Genomic DNA, 16,714 nt, shown 5'->3' with positions numbered 1-16,714 from the left:
ACTTAAAGAGGATCAAGTGCTGATTTCAGGTGTACAGAGCAAGAAAACTACAAAAACTGTACTTATTTCAGAAGGCAAAGGTCTGCAGAGCCTCTTTCTGTGTCCTGAGCCTGCAACCAGGCTCCTTCCAGGCTCAGGACACAGAGGTTCTGCAGACCTTTGCAGTGCAGGGCATTACAGGCTGTGCTGCTTGCAGGTGTCTCCAATTAAGAAAATGAGCCTCCATTCCTGTGCACCTGGTGACCCTCTCCTGTGTTGGAGCACAGCAGTGTGCTTGAGGTCTTTGTGTCTCCTCCATTTTCAGAGAAGCCCAAGATGTCAGCCTGCTGTGCTGCTCAGAGCAGAAGGTAGGGAGGTGCTGCTTGGTGTGGGTATCATGGTTCATTAGTTTTGCTTAAATTTTGTTTTGATTTGGCAAGGTTGCTTCTAATGCTGTTGTCGGCACCATAGTAAGAAGCTGTGGTTATTAAAATAGGGAAAATTGAAGGTGGAGTTTGAATGATGGAAAGGGTTTGTGCAGAAAGGTGAGGGCTTGAAAGATCACAGCTCGTTTGTGTTAATTTGGCCGAGTTGTAGCACTTTTTAGGTTATTTTCTCCATGTTGTTTGCAGGGTGCTGCTCTGGAAGGTGACTAATCTCACATGGGGTGCAGCCCCAGACTTGCTGCAAGCTGTAGCTCCTCTGTCAGGCAGCTACTCGTTGGGCTTTGGTTGCAATATAAGGGATTCCTTAAAAATGTGGTGCCCACGTTGTATATTAAGGATGAAAACCACTGACCCTGAAGTGCTTTGGTGCAGTTGGTGAGCAGTCTGCAAAAAGTGTAAGTGCAGCACTGGAGGAGGATAAGAAGCAAAGTCCCACTCGTGGGCACAGCCAGGTGTTTTCAGATGAATCAGATCTGTTGGTCTGACTTGCCTGCACACAGCTGGTAAGCATGTTTCAGTACATTCTTTATAGCAAAGTATTTCTTGGTATCTTTTTTAAACATATGCAGTTCTTCAGGTGGATTTATTTTGCTTTTGTGGGAGCAATCAGGACTGGGGACTGACATCTGTGCTCATCATAGTGTGCTGTGGGGGAAGGACACTGTGCATGGATTTGCTGGAGTGAGTGAACTATGGACAGGCATTGGGAAAGTGATCTTGGAACAGCCCAGGATGTTTCCTTTGTGAATTGTGCCACAAACCACCTTGCAGTGCAGTTGGGACGTTTTTCCAGGCACTCAGCTCTTCCTTCTGTCTGGCTAAATGTGATGCACATAACATCATTGCGCACATCTGAGCAGTTATCTCACACTTGACAGCTATCTTATTTCCTTAAGGGGCAAAACAGATACTTATGTATAGAGATACTTTATATTTTACTTTCTTTTTTCTTTTGATGAGTGCAGATGGAACCACCAGGAAATCAATCACCAAATACATTCTTCTTTGAGGGACTGGTATTTCCAGTTCGATATGCAGCTTTTTCCTTTCTGTTTGACTGTGGATAAAGAGAAAATATTGCCAAAGAGCCGTATCATAGATAAATTCAGGAGATGTGGTCGGTAAATACTTGATTTTTCATGGCCTGTGAGGAACTTAAATAGTCCTGCATGTGTATTTAGTGTGAATGAATGAGCTGTCCATTGAACAGATGCCTATTGAAGTCGATGGGAGTTGTACCACAGTGCCCAGTAGCACTGGGAGTTTAAGCAGTGTTCTCATTGCTCACGTGGGGAGCTGCTGTGCAATTAGGTGATCATGTTATAACTTTGAGTAAATAATAGAAATACATACATTGGTTTGCAGTAAGCTCTGCTGGGGATCACTGGTGGTGTGATCAGTGGGAAAGGCTCATCTCAAGTCATTGGATCTTTTAAAAAGGTTGGCTGTAGACAAGATATGTGCTCAATTGTTTGTTGCAGCCAAAAAAAGCTTTGTATGAGTGCTGGCCTGTGAGTTGATAGCTGGAGTGGCATCGTGGCAGGGCCAGGTTGCTTTGTGGAGTGGGTAAATGTTTCTGCTGGAAACCCGTGAGCTCCTGAGTTGGGAATTCAGGGACCCCTTTTGAAGGTTGCAGTGAGATGCAAGATATGGTGGGAAAGGCATGTGGAAAGATTGAGAAATAGTTGTGATTCCATGAGGATACACACAAAGCATCTTCACAGTCTAGCCTGGCACTTTTAAACCACTGCTGTTACATCACTTGTAAACTAAGCAAGATCACAACGTGCCACGCTCTGCAACTATGCTTTTCATTTATTTTCCCTTCCCAAACACCATTAAAGTAAACAGGAGCAATGAAGATGTCCACTGAGCTGCACCGGAGTCTAATCTTGAATGCCTGAGAGCAGAAAACTTGTTCCTCTGGCCGGTTAAGAGCTGTGTTTGAGAGGCCAGCTTTTGTGCAACTTGTTGGCTCGTGTTGGCAGCAAATCAAAATGTAGGAATGCCTCACAGAGAACATCTTATTAATGAGTTTTCCCTGCAGAAGCCCCAAAGTGGGACATGGTTCCTCCAGTCTGGAAAGGCGCCCATGAAAGTTGTCAGTAAGAAGGAATTCCTGGAATTAATGATTTTCTCTTTGTTCTCGGCTCAAAGCAGAGTAGATCCATTACAAAAGGGATTTATTTTTTTTTTAATGTTGGAAAGAAAACGATTTTACCTTAATGAAAAATGTGGGATCTGATTTGGGCCGGGGGAGGAATTGGAGAAGTCATTGCAAAATGTGGTTCTGTTGGTGGCTCATTGTGTGCTGTTAAATGGAGTTGGGATTTGGCCGGGACTAGAAATGGTGGAGAGAATAAATCTGCTTTCTTGTAAAAAAGAAACACAGGTATGCAAAACTTTCTAATGTATTTCTAGATAAAGTGCTAAGGTAGAAATTGAGAGTTTTGCTGTCTCCACCGTAAGGAATGTCACTCTTTTCATAAAGCAAGCCAGCTCTAGGCCGGTGAATCACTTTGTCTCTTTTGAAGTTGTCAAGTAAGGATCTAGGGGTGGCTTAATTGGTGTCTTAGGACTTACACTACCTGACTTGCTGGGGTAATACGTGTACAAATACAAAACAGTCATTTGAGGATCGTCCTTTGGTCCAAGGGATGGTTGCCATGCACAGCTGGTGCCTGTTGGCACTCAAGGGCACAAATTTGTCTTTTAGAAGTAAAATAAAGCAGTCCTTCTTATGGAAACCATATTTTATTACTGAGCTTTTCTTTCGTGCCATTATTCGTCATTGTTTATCAGATTTTCTGTGGTCTTCAGACAGTATCTCTTGTTGCCTGTGAGGGAATTTACTATCAGGATATCGAGCTGATAGTGACTGTTGCGTGTTTAAGAGTGAGGTGTCCTTCCTTACTCACCATGCTTCAGCTCCTTACAAGAATTGTCTGCTGAATTGCATAGAATAGTGTGTAGAATTGCATAGAATAGTTGTTCAAAAGAAAGCTGCTTTTCTTCTTCCTTTTAAATTATATTTAATTATAATCCTACAGCTAAACAGATTGGTCCATTTCAAGGCAGTTTTAGAGGGTTTACCTCAGTTTTTTACTTCTGCTGAGCGCTTGCTTTCTTCAGCCTTCCGCCTCTGAAGCTGTTAACGGGGAATGTGTTCACGCTGCAAAACCTCACTGAAGCTTGTGTAAATGAAACGCCACTCCCTTTTTCCCTTCTTCTCTTGATTCAGATGTTGTGTGATATGTTTATCTTTGCTTTTGGTGGATCAGCATCCACCCATTGAACAGGTCTGGTCTGTGAGGTATGGTAGGGCTGCAGGTTGTGATGCTGGAGTTGCTCTGTTGCCCACCTACCTGTTCCAGTTGGCACAAGGACTCATGGAATCCACTGCTCTGACACTGAGTTTGAGCCAGTTAACAAACTTGTCTATGCAACAAGTTGTTTATTTCTGGGGAGTGGAACCTTTCCACCCATGTGGGCCTGGGCATCTCAGCCAACCACAAGTTGTTGGCTTGGCAAACCTCTGGTCATCTTCCACTTGCAGGGTGGGTGAATGCTGACCTTCTTAGGGTGATTGCTAAGGGTTGAGAAGTTCTTTATTGATGTGGTTCGTTATCGATGTCGTTTTAGTGAGAACTGTTGGTGATAGGTTGGTGTTTGGGCTGGATGATCTTGTAGGTCTTTTCCAACCTTGGTGTTTCTGTGATTCTGTGGCTGACATATGTGAGCCTATTGCTTTAAATCATCCCAGCCACGGATTACTAGTGGCAGGGTAAGCTCTCTGTGGTAGTACCCATACCAGGACGTGGTGGGTTTTCAGCCTTTGGAGCATCTGTGTTGACAAGTCCAAGTGTGTAAGCTCCTCTTCCAGATTAATATAAATCTAATGCAGCTCCTGTGGTAGCTGTCAGATGCCAGCAGTGCTGGGGGCTTTAGCTGAGTGACATTCAGCTCACAATTTATTCCTTTCTGTTGTTGCAGCTATAAATAAAGGTTCCACTGACACATGTAAGACATGTCAAGGAAGCGCAGGCTTTGTCCTGGCATGCAGCCCTTCCACTTTTCTTCACATACACTATTAATGGCCTATTAATGAGCAAAGGCTCTAAATCACACTGGGACACCTCTGATTCTCAGGGCGTTCAGCAGCTGAAGTATTGCCCCTCCAGGAAGTTAAACTGTAGAAGTTTTGTTTAAACAAGCATTAAGGCAGCTGAGGGCTGGCCAAGACCTCATGCTGTTCTTCTTCCTGGGTAATATGCCATGGATCTCCAGGAAGATGCTGGGTTGGCATCACTGGAACAATGATTGCTCAACCGCTCCCCACCTGTGTCTGCAGACTGCACCATTGGAGGTCTATGTGTTCTCTAAAGGCTCCGTAGAAATAAACCCTATTTAGTGGGGAGGACTGAAGGGGAGGCTGGCCCCATGCTAGGGATCTCCTGATTAATTCCAGCAGAGAGGAAATCTCCCTTTCTCCTTTTCCCTGCACTGCCTTACGAGCACGATGTGCCCTTTTCATTTCTCCCCATAAGATTTCAAGCTGTTGGCTATGCTTAGTGTGTTACTGGAGGTAACAGCTGGCCTTGCAGGAAGGTTTGAGATATTTATGGGTTGCTGTGGGCAAATGGAGCTGCTGAGCACACCATGCTGGTGTAAGGATTGAGATTTCTGCTCACGGAAGACAAATTAGAGAGAATGCAACAGTTTGTAAGTAGAATCATTAAGGCTGGAGAAGACTTCTAGGATCCCCAAACCCAATCCCACCCCACCATGCCCACTGTTCACATCCATCAGTGCCACATCCACGGCCCTGGGACACCCCCAGGGATGGTGACCCCCCACTCCCTGAGCAGCTGTGCCACTGCCTGACTGCTCTTTGGAGAGAAAATTGTTTCTCACATCTAGCCTGACCCACCCCCTGGCACAATGTGAGGCCATCACCTCTTGTCCTATTGTTTTGCACCTTCTTGTTGAGATCCACAGAACTGTAGGGGTTGGAAGAGATTCCTTGAGATCCCTCAGCCCACCCCCCTGCAACATCAGGTTCCCTACAGCAAGTTGTGGGTATGTCACTTTGATGTGAAACCTAAATCCATTTTGGCTGTGGTGACACTTGGTTAAGGTGCTGACACAGTTGGGGCAGAGAGGCTCCTTGGGATGGGTTCACTTGAGAAGGGTGGTTGTCAAGAGGGAAATGACACCATGCTTTAAGATGTTGGCACCGTGTGCTTGCAGAACATCTCCCATCTGTCAGCAGTCATTATGGCCACGCTCTGCTGCAGCTGCTTTGGAATTTGCTGTCCTAAGGCAAGTAATTTCAGAGCAAACCTAGCTGACCTCCAGCCCCTGCGCCATTAAGTCCTGTAAATCTGCCTGGTAGGAATCCAGCATGGGGAGATGGCTGGGATAAGCAGAGTTGCCTGAATCCCACTTTGTTTTTTTTTAAAGGGAGGTTGGGGGGTGGAAAAAGAGGATTTGTACCTCTGGAAAAAGATAATCGTTAGTGATACAGTTGAAAGAATAATGTGATGGATTAACGTGCTTGATGGGGTAATGTGCTTGATGGATGCAGAAGCTGATATACTGAGCAAAATGGTGGAGAAAATAATTATTTGGGGGGCATTACTATAATTGAGAGCTAAGCTAAATATCAGAATCTTTTCCTAAATCTTACACTGCTCAGACCCAGCAAATAAAGGTGCAGAATGTTTACATGCTCCCTGTAGGTTCATGTGCTTTGTGATCTGAATCACAGAACGATTTGGGTTGGAAGGGGCCTTAAAAATCATCCAGTGCAAATGCAGAGGCTGATGCATTCATTCCTTATGTGACTTCAGCAAACTGTGCCAGTTCCTGTCCTGCAAAGTGGGGATAGGAGTTCCTCATCACTGCCCTGCTTCACACTGCCTGGGCCAGTGCTCAGAACCTGCTTGGCTTTAATGGAGGATGTGTCTTTTTTCCCTTGTTGTAAATGCTGAGGGATCTGGTGGCCTCTGTGCTGAAATTTTAACTGGAACGATCCAACAAGTGGTTGTTGTAGTTGCTCTTGGAGGTCCTTTCCTGCCTGTCATTCTATAAATCACTGTGTCACCATCGGGCTCTGCAGGCACTATTTCCATGGCATCTACACCATGGGTAGTGAAGGTAGTGAGCTGTGATGGACACATGGATTTTATTCTGTGCTTTTTTTGTGCTGTCCAAAAGCTGGAGGGCCATCTGTCACAGAGGGAAGAATTTACCTGGGGCCCCAAGCGAGAGGTGCTCAGATTTCTCTGCCACTCACAGAGCAAAGCAAAGAGATCTGACACAACCAAACCTCCTCCAGAAAACAAACTGTCACGCAGGAAAATCCCTTGGCAGAAAAAAAAATCCTATATTCAGCTGATGCTCGTGGCTCTCTCTCGTGTTAGCCAGGAAGCTCCCCTGTGTGTGTGGTCTCATGAAAGCAGCAGTAATCTCTGTGTCTGTGCTGCAAGGTGGAGCTGTGCGTGTGGCCATGGCTGCAGCAGGATGCTCCATTCCTTGCACACCCAGGTGCACTGCTGGAAGACCTTCCATGATGGGACTCTGCATCCCAACGCGTCCTTTCTGAGCTGGTGCTGCAGCTCTTGTGCTAAAAACAGGCTCCAGGGGGCCAGGTTATTGAAGCTGAGAACTTAGCAGAGCTTTTGAAAACATCTCTATTCCTTAGGAGTTTTAGAACGTACCGACAAACCTTGCCAAAAATATCAAAGCCAAATTTTCAGGCTGGGCAATAGGTTGTTAAGTCAGTAAGTGCACTTTTAAAATATTATCCACGAGCAATAACCATAATCGTTTCTATGGCTAATAAACCCCTGTGGTTTCATTGCTCTGGCTGCCAGAAATGCATTAAGGAACGGATTTTTGAGTGTTTGAATCATATGACTAATCCTGGCTGAACCGGCGTGAACATGCACTTCTTGGTGCAAATACAGACTGAGTCATTTGTCTCATGCGAAATGCAGCTCGGCCAGTGCTTGTGCTCCTCCCTCTATCATCGAACCTCGGAACCATTAAGGCTGGAGAAGACCTCTAGGATCCCCAACCCACCCCCACCGTGTGCTGGTGAGCATCTCTGAGGCTGTCTGTCTTTTTCTGGCTGTTATAACTGAAGGTCGGATGGTGCTGTGTGGCTGATATGGAGCGCTGAGATGTCCCGATGGCCAGATAAGGTGGCTGTCAGCACAGTGTGCTTTTGTTTCCTTGTAATGCAACTCAATATGAAACGCAGTCTCCTCTGGAGCTCTTAAGTGCACAGCAATTACACAAAATTTGCTCAACTCTTTCTTGTATCCGCTGGCATCTAAGAGATGGAGAATGTGGCATTGGATGCGCGGATCGATGGAGCCCCGATAGGCTGCGGCCCTCAATGGCTCTGTGTTCCCTCAGCATTCCCATTGTGAGGTTAAACCTGATAAATGCGAGGAGATAATGCACGTGGAAAGACGGGATGTTTTGTTTCTCTGGGGGCAAGGCAGCCTTTTACCTTCATTGCTATGAAGTCAAAATTTACATTTAGTTTTATTCCAGATAAAGCTCCATTCGTTTTCTGTTGTGGTTTTGGGATGCGGTTATGCTTTTAAAAAATAAACCTGATACATGCCAGGAGGGGCAATCCAAGGCTGCAATTCTAGCATTGGAATGGACCTGTGCATGACAATGATGGCATTCATGCTGCTCTGCACAGGTTGGGAACGAGCAGTTCCCCTACCCTGCCTTCCTGGGCTGAGCAATTTAGCGCTGTTCTCCTTTCCACGTTTAAATAGGGAAAGATAGGGAATAAAAATAAGGCTATGATTTTTTTTTTTTTCCACCCTCAGACAAAGAAGGTGGGTCCATCACTGGCCGATAAGCTGATCTATGAATGCTGAAAATCAGGCACAGAAACTGTAACCAGTGTATCTGTGATGAGCTGAACCAAAAATGCTGTTTCTGCTGAACTCATCTAAGCTGCCTATTGGCATCAATCTTTTCTTCTTCCAAACTTTCCTGCAGGGATACCGTTGTTGACTTTCCTCAAGCATGGCTTTGAAATTCAGATCAACTCCTGAATTCAGGATATGACCCATCTCTGTTTTCCTGGCTCGTATGGGAGAGAAGATTCCCTTTCTGATCTCCTCCTGAGAATCTGGGTTTTATAAGCACCTCCTTACCCAGCTGGGTGAAGGATGCTGTGCATTAAAGGCACTTTGAAGACACAGCCATATGCAGAAGGACAGCCCATAGCCATCAGCTCACATGGTGGGGCAGCCCGTCCTTGTCTCAAGGATTTGTGCTTTGCTCTCATTGAACTCTGGGATAACATCCATTAACTTGTAGTGCATGAGAAGGGAATTTATTGGGAAATTATCCACGTATCCTTTTCATAAATTTCTCCATTAATATGATTACACCCTTGTTGTTAATCATGTTGCATTTGCAAAAGGAGCTTTTGGCTCGGAGGAATTCCATCTTGCGTTTCTCTCTCCCCCAGATTTCTGCTATAAGCCTTAAAGGCAATTGTCTTTTTCTCCAGGTTAACAAGATAGAGTATTCCTTCATGAATTGGAATAGCAACCTGGAGCTCTCATGTGCTTTTGGAGCATCCCACACTTATGGGAGGGACTGGGATGGGCTGACTCGAGCAGTTTGATGCTGCTTGAGCGGTGAGAGGAGCAGCACAGAGATGTGCCCTTGGCAGAGGACTGCCTTGCTGCCCTCACTCAGGTTTTTGCTCTTCTTGAACTTGGAAGTGCTGTATTTCTCCCCAGCTGTCAGCAGGCTGAGCAGATCATCCCTGGGCGATCTCTGATGGACTCGCCCCTTCTTTCTGTCAGAAAATGTCCTTGGGTTGAATTGCTCCCATTCCTTTGATCTTCCTCTGCTGGTCACAGCTGTTAGACCTCTGCCCCTTCTTGTTGCTCTCTTTGACACTTCTCTGATTCTCATATCTCCTCTTTCTCTCGCTTTCCTGTGCTGCTGGTCCCAAAGCAGTGATGTGGGAGGACATGTGTCTCTGGAGTGGGAGCAAGGGGCAAAAGCCATGTTCAGGCCATGCCCATCTTCTCACTGAACCATGGAATGGTTGCACTGGAAGGGATCTCCAAGATCATAGAGCCATAGAATGATTGGGTTGGAAGAGACCCTAGAACCCAACCAGTCACTATTTAAAGTGCTGAGATCCATGGCCACTTCACCTCCAGACTCCTCAGTCTCTTGAGACCACGGTAAGAGCCCTTTTCCCCTCATAGCAGCAAGTCCGGATGACCCACTAATGAGTCGCTCCCATTGCCAGCTGGACTGGATCCCAATCAAATGCTATTTAAAGTGTTTGTATGTGTTTTAGCGTGATGAAAATGTCTGTGGCAAAAGTAGGCTGAAGAGGATCATTTGTTGTTGTGCTATCTTAAGAACAGAATCATTCAGGCGGTTGTTATTGAATCATATGCTGGAAATAATTAATGATAAGGGCATAGCTCCCACCAATTTCTCTCCGGCTGAAGCAAGATATTTTATTCAATATTTTATAATTAAAAAAAAAAAAATTGAAAGAAAAAGCAACTTTTCAATATTCCAAGAAGCCACACATATATTCATCATGCATGTAATGATTTTCTCCAGTTGAACTGAGAAACAAACCACTGCGGATCTCTTTTACCCATCCTTCACGCACCCATGCTCACCAGAAGGTGTGAGCATGCCGAGGCCACCCACTGCCATTGGGTTCTCCATCTGGATGATCTTTTATGTCTTTTCCAACCTTGGTGATTCTATGATTCTATGATTCCATCTCTGAATTGTGCAAATGTCACGTGGAGCCAAAGCTTAGGACTGCTGTGAGGCTAGCTATGATCGCAAAACAGAAGATCACACCGAAGGATGTGAGGCTTCATGTGCCTTGTGCCATATATCCTCCCCTTCAGCTCCTTATTTTGTAGTTCAGCTCAGTTATTTCACCCTGATGGCTCACCACAAGAGGGAAATAACTGGATGGGATCTGCACTTTTCTCCTCCTAAAAAAACCCCAAACGATCATCTCCACATTCAGATCCTCTAAGTTTATCCCATCCTCCCTCATAGAGATTCGTTTGGCCAGCTTGGGAGCAGCTTAAAAGAAAATTAAGACAACAAAGATGCAATCGTGGAGTGACATATCATAATGAGACCTTTCAGTCTCTCCAAACTTTCTCATCAACTTGCACCGAATGCAGACTTTAGAATTACAAAAGGATCTTCTCTCACAGCCCATAAATAGTCCGTGCTTAGAACATACCACATTGTCTCCATCTTTTTGGCTTGTTCCCAAAGCAGCTTCTTTTGGCTTGCTGCAGTTGATGGGAATGATATTGAAGGAAGAACAAAGTGCAGTTTTTCCAAAGGAAATAATAAATCTGCTGTGGGCTTTCAAAGCAAGCTCACATAATCAGCGAGCTTCTCTTTTTTCTTTTCTTGAGAATGTAGGAAGAGCACAGATGTTGCTTTGGACCATTAGCATCTCAGCTATAAAGACACGCAAAGTATTTCCCAATGGCTTTTCCCTCCTTTTGTTTATTATTTTATTAAGCTGAAAGCTTTTTTACCTTGCGTATTAAACATACAGCCCCAAAACACCACAGTTCTGCCCAACTGCCTGTGTGTTAGCACAAACAATTGCTGTTTCCCTCTGCAGAATGATTTTGTTTAGGAATCAGCTTGTCATCTCATGTTTTATCTCCTTAATGTATAAATGGAAGAAAGATATCTAGCTGAAAAGGAGCTCCATCTGCCAAACAAGGGAGGCAGGTCGGGTTGCTGGCATCAGATAACCAACCCATCTCAGTAAGTGTGACCAAAGAGAGAGAGGCAAAAACCAACGTGTTCTTCATTATTTCCTCCTGTCAAAAAATAATAATAATTAATAATATCCACTGATGAAATTTAGCTATAGAATAAATTGGTATTCGTTTAACAGCCCAATAAAGAGTGAGGGAGTCAGCAGCCTTGCATTAGTTCAGCATCAGTGGGCTTTGGATCAGGTGCTCCATGCCCTCTGGTGTTGAGCTTCAAGCTAAACATGGGCTGCTTGCTCTGGGGCACCGAGCAGATCAAATGATCCTAATGAAGTCTGGGGCTGCCTCCAAACCAATGGATGTGATGTACAAGCAGCTTTCAGGATAATTCTTCCATTCCTGGGACACTGCAAGATCTGTAAGAATATGAAACTTGCCATGTTAGCTCCTCCTTTGGCAGTTGGGTTTTTTTTTATTTGCAAACCATCTTATTCTGCTTTGGTTGTGTTCTCCATGTAGTTATGGTGGAGAGTTGAGGACTTGCATATAAGTGTTCCTGCAGTTAGCTGAGGATGCAACTGCCATTTTTAAGGAGCTACAAATATCAGAAATTATTGGGAATCACCCAAAACGATCATTCTCTAGAGAGCTCAGGTATCTTGCATCGTGGCTGTGAATGGAGTTACATCCAGCCAGCAGGCAGGCATGACTGGTGTTCCCCATGGGTCAGCACTGGGGGCTCATCCTGTTTAATGTCTGTGTTGTATCTGCATGAGGGGACTGAGTGCGCCCTCTGTAAATGTGCAGATGGCACCAAGCTGGGGGGCAGTGTCAATCTGCCTGTAAGAAGACCAGCAGAGGGGTGTGAATGGGCTGATCACTGGGCTGAGGCCAATGGGACAAAGTTCAACAAGACCAAGTTTATCTCTGGCATTAAACAAATTGCGATGCTGTAATACTGCAACGTGAAACATTGAGAGGGGAAAAAAAAAATACAAAAAAAAGCTGCTGCTGGGGGGATTAAATTTGTCAGAAGTCATTAGGAGCTCTGCTGGTACGTGGGGCTGAATGCAGACGTGTGTGTTTGCATTTTCACACAAATCCAAGAGAGAGAGCTGACAGAGCGCAGAGCGATCGGGTTTGTTTCCAATTTTCCACCAGACTGTAATGAAATGCCACAATGCATCCAAGCAAAATTCTCATTAGTCTCCCTATTAGTTTTCACTCCAGTAAATAAATGGCAGTCAACAGTGGGCAATGAGGGTCTCTTTCATGGCTGTCACTTTGCTCTTTGCAAAAAAAAGATGGTGCACGGAGGAAAAAAAGAGAAAAGTACCCCCATTTTACTCCACTAACTCTTTTTCTTTAGTCCTTGATTTTGTGGCACTTAGTTTTTATGGCTGACAGGCCCAGAGACATGCTCTGTCGGTAGGGCTCCAATGGGTGCCACCAGGAATCTCTTCCTGGGGCCAGCCCTGACAGCAAGGAGCCACAGCATGCTGTGGTGGGCTGGAGGCTGGGGAAAGGAGGAGAACATTGGGAAAACACAGCCGTGTCCCCATCGGGAAATACGAGGCTGTGTTGCCATGTGTGAGAGCTTTGGTTGTTGCTCTTTGTTTGGAGCTTCTCTGCTGTATTTTTGAGCAAATTGCACATTTGTTTCCTCTTTATTTTATATCTAATTCATGTTTTTCATGACCTAACACCTGGAAACGAGCTTTCTGGGTATGCCTCTGTTTTGCTGTGGCACAGAAGCCTACATTGGCTGAATACTCCAATCTCCTATTAGCAGATCCTTGCGGATACTGGGATTTCCTCTGTTACTTCCCCCTGGTTTTTCCTTAATCTCCTGTTTCCCCTTTTTTATTTCTCCTCATGGTCCTTGTCTTTGAAGCAGTACCGCTTCTTCCATCCAACCCATCATCGTGCCCACCTTTCTTTTCAGACCTGACCTCCTCCTTTTCCACAACGCTCTCATGTTTGTTTGAAGTATTGGTTTTTTTTCTCATACCAGAGAGGTGTCATATTTGGTTCTACTAAGTCACAATTTCTCAAAGAAATGTCCAAAAGGAATCCTATTTGAGAGCTGCCATTAAAAATGAATGGATGCTGAGTTGGTGTGCAATCCTCCTCTTTTTGAGACTCCTTTGTGGTTTGGGGTGTCAGACTGAGTGCGCTCAGATCAAATAATTGACTAGATTTCTCTCTCCTCAAGCCTTATGTAAATCAACTCACACAGAGGGCACAGGGCTGCCCAGTATGCCCTGTTCTTTATGAAATGCTGTGATCTAGTGGTGTGTCCCTGCTTTCGCTGCTGGGAAAGTTGTTTCTAAGCAGTAGAGACCAGCAGCACTTTAACTTCCTTTGTAGGTTTGGAAAATATGATCTTTCTGATATCACAGAGCACCCCATTTAGGCTGCTCATTCAGTCTTCTGGCTCTGAATAGCTGGTTAACATTATTAAATGTTGTTAATTATGTCACTAATTGCATGTGAAATCAAAGACTGTTCGGGCATGCAGGAACCTAAGCCTTAGGTTTTAATACGGCTACAAAATACCGATAGCTCAGAATATGTCTCCAAGCTGTTGTCCTGGCATCTTTTACCAAATAAGATGAGCGCAATTAAACTTGCATAGTGTTTGGAAATAGTGCACTGTCAGTCTTGTTCCTGTTGCACAAAGTTTAGTGCCCTCATTGCTGATCCTGAATTTTTTCTCGCTGTGGCCTCTCCTTTTTCAGAGCATCATTTTCCTTGGGGGAAAAGACAAACTCATGAGTGTCTGCTATGAACAGTAATAAGTAGGTACATGTTTTAGGGGATTTACTGCTCTGAGACACAGATGCAAAGTAGTTTAGCCTTGCTTCTGGAGTAGGTGATGATAGACATGAAATGTGAAGGCAGTAGAATCACAGAGTCACTAGGGTTGGAGCAGACCTCTTAGAACCCCAACCCCAATATGACCCATGCCCACTGCCCATGTCCCTCAGTGCCACTTCCCCACGGCTCTGGGATACCCCCAGGAACAGTGATTTCCCCCACTCCCTGGGCAGCTGTGCCACTGCCTGACTGCTTTTTGGAGAAGAAATGCTTCCTAAAACCAATCTGACCCTCCCATGGAGTAGGAGAAGAGTCCTGGCTTAGCTCCCTTCCAGCATTTAAGGGAAAGTGAGGGACCTGATGCAGCAGTGCTAAGATGCGTGCTGCTGTACATGTGAGCTCTTTGCAGCCTGAAAAACAGCTTTCGTGTTCGCCATCTGTGAGCAGGACACTCAGAAACCATCACAAGCGAGCAATGAATAAACTGCATTGAAAGGCTGTACTGATGGCCCTGTTAAGCAGCACTGTGTTCTCATGTCTGGAAATGAGAAAGTGTCTGAAGATCTATGAAAATGGAGATCTATTTTTACATAGTGCACAAAGACAGCGTCACAGCATCTGTGGCCCTGAAAAAAAAACACCCAAACCATTTCTGAAGGAACAGTTAACGATTCATACACCCTGCAGACAAACACAGGATCTGTGACCAACAGAACCAACGTTACTGACCACTTCTGTCTGTGATTGTTAACTCATTCATATAGGCTTCCACATTAAGGAATTAATAAGAACTACTAATAGCCAGCCTTTGATTCTTTCGGATTAACCAGAACTCGGTGTGACAAAGTGCAGCATCCACTTGGAGGCTGTGGTTAATGGCTGCTGGTAGCCTTTCTGTGCCCATATCAGTGCTGTGGGATGGCACTGGATGCTTTGCCTCCATGGCAGAACCTCAAAATGAGATCCCAGCCTTTTCGGCTCAACACCGATCACTTCTTTAATCCTCAAAGCTATATGTTACTCTTAAAATGCTTTACAATTTATTTTATAACTTGTGTGGTTTTATTTTAAACGTGACTTTATAAACAAAATTTCTGGGCTACTTGAAATTCCCATCTTATACCTGGATGTACTGTTGAGTATGGGCACCTTCTGCTGATGGAGGAGTGAACTGCAGTAAATAGATTCATTTAAAACTCAGGGATTTTGCCCTCTCCCTGGAGAAGGGTGAAGCTCTGATCCCCTCTGTGCCAGTTACAGCTTTGTAGCCCCGCACTGTTGTGGCTCTTTCCAGCTTTTCCCTTTCACTGCTGTGCCGTAGCATTGCTGCTCCTTCTGTCCTCTGTGCACTGACCCATTGGGGTGGTCATTAACACTGCGTGCTCTGGCCAGGTCTGTTCTTATTAACAACATTTGGAAATAGATACAAAAATAGTTATTAAGTCCTACTGATCAGATTAGGCTTTTTCATTCTAAAAGACCTGAATCAAGAACCTGATCCTAGGGTGGTTGGCCCTCTGATAGAGGCACTTAACATCTTCCTCCTTCCCAACCTTCTGTTCTCATTAGCTGAGAGATTTATCGCTGTGTGTTGGGGTGAGGCTGCCATCACAGATAGGGCCATGGTTAGCACCCAATGCCCGAGGTGCCCCAGCCGGTTCTACAGCCACTTAATGAAACATGTGGGTAATCCCCGGGTGCTCCTCCCCAGGCACTGCACTGCCCTATGTACACTATTCTTCCTGCAAAGCCACAGAATTTATAAAACCAATGTTTGTACCACAGTAACCCTAAGAGAAAGACTTGTCCTCCATTTCCAAGGTAAGCAATCAGCATCTCCTCTGAATCCGTGGGTCTGACTTGGCAGCCTCACAGGTGAGTGAACAAAAATCGTGCCAACAAAGCAATGCGTGGGGAAATGGAATCCCAGAGAGGAGCGCACGCGTGGTGGTGCTCGAAACACAGAGGACAGAAACACCCTTGGCCTGGTCCATGGGCTGCTCGGGAGAGTGCACTCTGCAGGTTGTGTTCCCATGACACGCAGGGAGGAAATGGGAGCAGGAAATACCGGTGTGTGCAGGGCTGGGGATGGGGACGGGCTGCGCTGCTCCATGCCTAACTTAGTGCCGGTGCTTCGGGGGGAAGAGTCTGCTGTCTGTTTTGAATGCTTTCTGCATGACTAATTAATGTTCTGAAATAAATGGTGCTGTTAAACTCTATGCTGGTACAGGCAGCCGGCAGCCGTGGCTCCTGTCCAATACTTTATCTAATCTTTGCTTTGTCAAGGACGGGGCACTGCTTGTCATCTAAAAGCCACTTAACTGCACTACAGCGTGATGTCATGCTCCTCTACATGCGTGTCGATATTTATGCTCAGTCTGTTGGGAAACAGCCCTGAATACAGCGAGCCGTACGTAATTACATTCTTTGCATGATAACAAAACCCACTTGAAACTGGCAAGAGATGAAACCCCGCAGCGTGGCGTTCGGAATTCTGCAGGAGCAGAGCGTTCTGTAACATTATGCCGGGATAAGGCAGCCTGATTCACTGCAGGGAGGACACTCCCTCCGGAGCAAAGCATTTGCTGTCGTCCCTCCGGAGCGGCGGCACCAGCACTGGAGCTGCTGAGGTGAGTACAATGGGGCCTGCTCCCTTTGCCTACTGGGACCCCCCCTCACCCCGTA

At 45.4% G+C, this 16,714-nt stretch overlaps 1 protein-coding gene across 6 annotated transcripts in view; it reads left to right on the top strand.

Annotated features, from left to right (window-relative positions):
- The first annotated feature begins 289 nt into the window (after positions 1–289).
- Positions 290–16,714, top strand: part of LYPD6 (LY6/PLAUR domain containing 6) — a 41,923-nt gene continuing 25,498 nt past the window's right edge. For 3 of the 6 annotated variants that reach the window (XM_048954096.1, XM_048954094.1, XM_048954093.1), the window contains exon 1: positions 16,116–16,659. The gene's annotated coding sequence lies outside the window, so the exon portion shown is untranslated. Of the gene's footprint in view, positions 348–16,114; positions 16,660–16,714 lie in introns of those variants that run through there. The other 3 variants (XM_048954095.1, XM_048954102.1, XM_048954097.1) reach the window with 3 other exon arrangements.

Source organism: Lagopus muta, chromosome 8, assembly GCF_023343835.1.
Source record: "Lagopus muta isolate bLagMut1 chromosome 8, bLagMut1 primary, whole genome shotgun sequence".
NCBI classification, from domain to species: Eukaryota; Metazoa; Chordata; class Aves; order Galliformes; family Phasianidae; genus Lagopus; species Lagopus muta.
This window is presented reverse-complemented; position numbering and strand designations above follow the sequence as displayed.